Below are 5701 nucleotides of genomic sequence, written 5' to 3'. Positions count from 1 at the left end.
GTCAGGGGTGGGGCCACCAATTTCATCCAGCCTGTTGGTGGCCACCAATTAAATGTAGTCTGCCTAGCCCGCACACCTTGCTCCCACCTTTGTGCTCCTGCACCTTGCCCCCTACCCTTGTGCGGCCAGTGCGCACAGTTTCTGGGCAGGGCCATGGCTGCCACTGCTACAGCTACCGGGGGACCTATTCTGCTTTTCAGCACATTGCCCCCCTTCCCCCTCCCCCCCACAGCTCAGGGACCACTCTGCCTGCCAGCAGCTTGCTCTCCCTTCCCTGCCACTGGAGAAGCAGGTAAGGATCAGGCTCCAACACAGGTATACATAACACAGGGGTTTATTTTTTAAAAAACACTGCTTCAATTTATGGCGAAGTAAATTCCCATGTCATCTACAAATTGCCCTGGTCTCCAGTGGTTCCTCCTCCTGATCCTGCTGCAGTGCTTGCTCTGGGCAGTGGGTGGGGAAGCAGCAGCAGGCAGGAGTGCAGAGGGTAGGGCTGCGACTGGTGAGAGTGTAGAGCTCCCTTCACACCCTCCCCCCCATGGCATACAGTAGCAGCAGTGGCAGTGGGCGATGGCATCAGCAGCAGGCAGTGGGCCTTCAGGTTGCTTTTAGCTCACACAGGCACAGTTGCCTGGTGGCACACAGTTCCCTCCAGCCAGTTCCAGGAGCCACACGAAGCAGAGCCAGGCCAGCCTACCTGTATTGCGCGGGGCTCACGTGCAGTTCCCGGCACTCATGCACCACCGGGGTGAAGCCCCGAGCGATGGAGCCAGTGGCCTTCCCTGCTCCCTGCTGCAACATATAGATTCTGGGATTCCACCTGGCAGATGCACATGGTGGTAGGGAGCAGGGAAGGCCGCTGGCTTCATTACATAGGGCTTTCCCCCAGTGGCATGCAAGTGCCATGATTTGCCCTGTGCAATATATGTGGGCTGGCCTGGCTCTGCTCCATCGCCATGTGTAGCTCCTGGAACTGGCTGGAGCCATGCACCACTGGGTAGCTGTGCCTGCGTGGGCCACGAGCATCCCAAGGGCCCGCTGCCTGCTGCTGCTGCTGCCAGCAGTGGGGCTGTGAGCCATAGGGGGGAGTGTGTGGGGGTTTCCATGCCCCCTCAGCTCTCCTAAAACCCCACAAACCCACACCCTGCCCCCAAAAGCTCCTCACATATACACACAACCCATTACATATCTTACACCCACCCCACACACAGCTTCATCCTCCCACAAATCCCACACATACACCCACACCCCAACCGCACTCCACCCACTTCCCCACACATGATACACGAGTTAGACTTTATTTTTGAACTGTTATGCAATCACCTCTATATACATTATGCAAACACAAATAAATCAGGACAAAAATATTTTTTTAAATAAAATTAAAGTATGTTGTATCAAATGATTGATTTTTAGTATAAGATTTGTGGTTTTTTTCTGGTTCCAAGATGGTAACACTGTCCCTCCCAAAAGAGGTACTTCTGGAGACAAGGGGAAGGAGTTCTAGTGGTAAAGGTCAGGGGTTAAGGGCAGGACTTCTGGTCCTTGGTGACTAGGGGGCAGTTCACCTGTCAAGGGATGGAGCTACCCTTGTGGCCCTCCACAGTTCACTAAAACGCATTAAGTGGCCATTCAGCTGGCATAATTGCCTACCCCTGCTCTAGGTGCTATTGTAATACTTCTAAGATCACAACTAACATCAGCATATATGTACATGTGTGCCTGCCATCCATCCATCCATCCATCCATCCACTCATCCTGGGTGCCTCATTGCATCCCTACACTGCTGTTTAATATTAAATAGACCAAAGAAATTTCCACTGTTAATGGAGAAGCACAACTATATTGAAAGCTACCAGCAGAACTGAACTAAGTTCACATAACTTATGTACATATGTGAAGCCAGGGTTTTAAAAGGGGGACTACAGTCTCAGCAATTGGTGTTGCAGGCATGGTTGCATCTCTCCCCGTAGCCTGGGTAGATGGATCATGCCATGAGAACAGCAGCCAGTCACTGAACTGTCCCTGAATCAGGTAAAAAACCTGTCCTCCTTCCTTAAAGATCCCTGGGTGCTGCTTCTGCAGCATTGTCCATAACGAGGTGGGGGGAGCAACTGTGCCACTGCTTCTGCCTCTGGATCCATCTCTGTTTATGCGGGAACAATTTAAAATATGCACACACATGCACACACATACACAGGGACTCTTAGAACTTGCAGTATTAGTAAATGAAGCATTAATAGAATCCCAGTTATTTCTACAAGTATGCCAACTTTATAATAAAATAAGATGAAAACAGGCATTTTCTGCTAGGTACATATGTTACATCTATTGCATGTTAAGTGAGTAGAAAGCACTCTAAAGCCGTAACTGAACACACATTCACAGTTCACAGACCACTTACAGAGTGGCAGATTGTACTCTAAGTTAACCCTCGATGGATGTGGTATTAGACAATAGCACTCTATGTTAGAGTGCTTTTTTGAATGTCTGTGCTACATCCTGTCACGCTTCTTATGTCACATTCTGCCTCCATCCCAGGGGGCTGAGCTCAGGGCTGTGCTCTAGCTTTTGGCATAGCTCCTTTGCTCTTCCTGAGCACCATCCTGGCCCTGCCTTCTCAGCTGTCAGTGACTGAGTCAGTGAAGGCCTCTGAACCCAGCCCTGCCTCCTCCTTCCAGCCAGCGGTAAGCCAGAAGGAAGGTTTCTGTGCACACAGCTGCCCTGACCCCATGGCACACCACAGCCTAGCCAGGGGAGTCATGGGAGAAGGGGTCTCTGCCACTCAACCCTGAGACTTGCTGCAGCCCAGCTGGGGGTGGGGGGTGGGGAGGGGGTTGTAAGGGAAGGAGTCCAGGGTCTCTCTCCCTGCAGCCGCCCCAGAACATGGCATACTGCAACCCAGCCGGGGACTGGGGGGAAGTGGTCTGGGTCCCTGCAGCAGCCCTGGCACTGTGGCATGTGGCAGCACACTGTTTCTGACAGAGCAGCCAGGGGGACGGGGGTGGAGGCTGCTCTCCTGTGCCAGGAAGCCAGTCAGTGATGGCCAGCCTGTTTGGCCATGCTCTGGAGTCTCCAGCAGCCTGGGGAGTCTGTGGGGCACTCTGGGAGTCATGCAAAAGCACCCCCAAGCTGCTGGCCTTGGCCAATGCAGGCAGACTCTGAGCCCCCCAACTCCCCAACAGCACACATGTATTCTGTTTGGTCCCACTCTAACTTATACCACTTTAAGAAAAGTGCAATAGTTGGAGCACTTCCACGAGGGGCTTTTTGAACATTTGTACTTAGCCCTAAACTGCAGAAAATTTTTAAAAGAATAGGTAGTCTTTGAAATGTTAAGTGTTAATATTTTGAGCCAAAATTAATGTTAAATTGTTAATATTTTGAGGGGGAAAAAGTGATGTAGACATGCTTTACATTCCCTTTGTCTCCCTTGGGATATATATATGGAGAGATAGATAGATAGATTGATTCTATCTATCTATCTATCTATCTGAACAGCTATAAATGAGGAAAAAGAGGATGGCACAGTATTTAGATTGTTAACCAACAAACATAGGATAGTTATAGGGCCACCTATATCAGGGGTGTTAAGCTGCAATGGATGACTATGCTGTTCTGGGGAAATGATGCAGGCAAATCCATGCTGCATCAAAGGACTGCTAGGGGGATAAATTCAGTGAAAAGTGTGAGGTGTTCTGTCACTATGGTTAGGAAATGGGTGCCAAATAATTACCATACATGTTCTCAGGATTATGATCTACCTTTTGGGGGCCCTGCACCAAGATTCAGCATTAGCCCCTACTCTTTACTAGGTAACCATACTAATAGCTACCATGAAATTGATACCTGGTAGTCAACTGAAGGCTAATGCAAAAGGGGCTGCTGACCAGATTGGGGTCCCATGCAACTGCATGGTTTGCATTGCTGTAGCAGCAAGTATGGATGCTCTTAGGTATGATGCCACAAAGCAGTTGAATGACATACCAGAGCTGAGGTTTTTTTTCCATGTTTGGCTGGGAGTTGTAATGTTGTATTTTCTGACATTATTGTTTCACACCGCATTTAAGTCAATAGTGGCAGATGCAGATCCGTCACCAGATGTTACAGCAGGAAGGCTTCCCTTCTGCTCTTGACAGAGAATAATTTGATCTGATCACTGGTGTCAGAATGATTTCCCTCCCCACCCTGCTCCCTGTCACTGTGACTTGACAAGATTCACTTATAAGGGAAAGCAATGGCAACAGCTAAGGATTCAAGTTATTAGTGACAGCTGATACTCCATGTGGCCAAGTCCTAGACAGTGTTTGTGTTCCTCATGCTTCCCTGCTCCCCACACCTGTGTCTGGTATGGGACATGCTTACCCCAGTTCTGAATACTTACTAATGCATCTACCTGAAGTTCTATTTGCCCCCCTGAAACAGGCTGTTTACAACTAATACAAAGATCTGCTGGATATTAAGCTACATCCTCCTAACTGGGGAGTGCCCTCTAACAGACTTCCCTTTTCCTCTGGAGAGTCCTCTCTATCCCAGCGAAGGTATGACCATTCTCTCCCATGAAGAGCTCCCCACTTCTGAGCCTGTTCTGTTTAGTTGCAGAAGACCAGCTGAGGTTCCCTTCCAAACCCATTCCCAGCCCGAACGGTCACCATTGAGAAATATGAGGTTTTTCTTGTTTCTGAGCAATTGAACATCTGGGAAAGAGGAGGCCAGGAACCTGCTTCTGCTCTTACTGTAGCCAGTGGGGAATTTTGCTATTGATCTTAGTATAAGTAAGACCAGGCTCCAGGAGTTCATATCAAGCTCCTCACTAGCATAGAGCAAAAACAGTAGGTCGGTTTGCCTGGGACTGTGACTATAATATAAATATAAATAGTGACCTCCTTCTTGCCTAACAAGAACAAAATGGTGGGAATGTAGTTGCTAAATCTTTGTGGGCAGATCCCTTTGTCCTCTCCCTGTGGCACGTCCATTGGCTTTTGTGAGCATTTTTCTTTCTGGTATCCAAAACTAAAAAGATGTTGAGACTGGACATGGGGGCAAGTTTCCAAAGAAACTCCATTGTATCTGAAAATGCCAGTTTACTGAAACCAAAATATTTCATGAAAACCCCTCTGCTTTGATGACTTTCACTAAAGAGCAGGGGAGCTGGGCTCTGATGGAAAGAGCAGAAGCTCAGGGAGTCTCTGGGAATCAGGAGAAGCCTGAGAGAAGCCATCTTCACTTTGGAAAAGCTGAACTAAAATAGTATCCAAAACTAAAAAAAACATTGAGAATGGAGCTGGTGGCAAGTTTTCCCAAGAAACCCAGTTGCATACTAGTTTAGTTAGTTTTCATTCTGAAACAGAAAGGAAACCTTTATGAAATGGCAGCGTGTTCTCAAGAATAGGAATTAAGAGTTTTAACTAGACTTCCTTGGACAACTGCTCAGGTTAAAGGGAGAACATGTATTTCTGTCCTATTCTGGATGAAATCCTTAATCTGAGCATGATGTCAGGTCTGGATGTCATTTTGAATGTAGAAGGTGATTCCTGCTTTAGGTATAAGAGTCTGCTACTTTTGAGGAGGCCATCACATTTTTATTTGTCTTGGATGCTTTGGGCAATGCTCTGACCAAAAATGTCTTACAATGTCACCTGAAAATCAAAACTTGATGTATTTGGAAAGGTGTTTAAAACTCTAGCTTCTGTTCCCT

Source organism: Gavialis gangeticus, unplaced genomic scaffold (assembly GCF_001723915.1).
Source record: "Gavialis gangeticus isolate Ggan-Ray unplaced genomic scaffold, GavGan_comp1, whole genome shotgun sequence".
Classification (NCBI taxonomy): Eukaryota; Metazoa; Chordata; order Crocodylia; family Gavialidae; genus Gavialis; species Gavialis gangeticus.
This window is presented reverse-complemented; position numbering follows the sequence as displayed.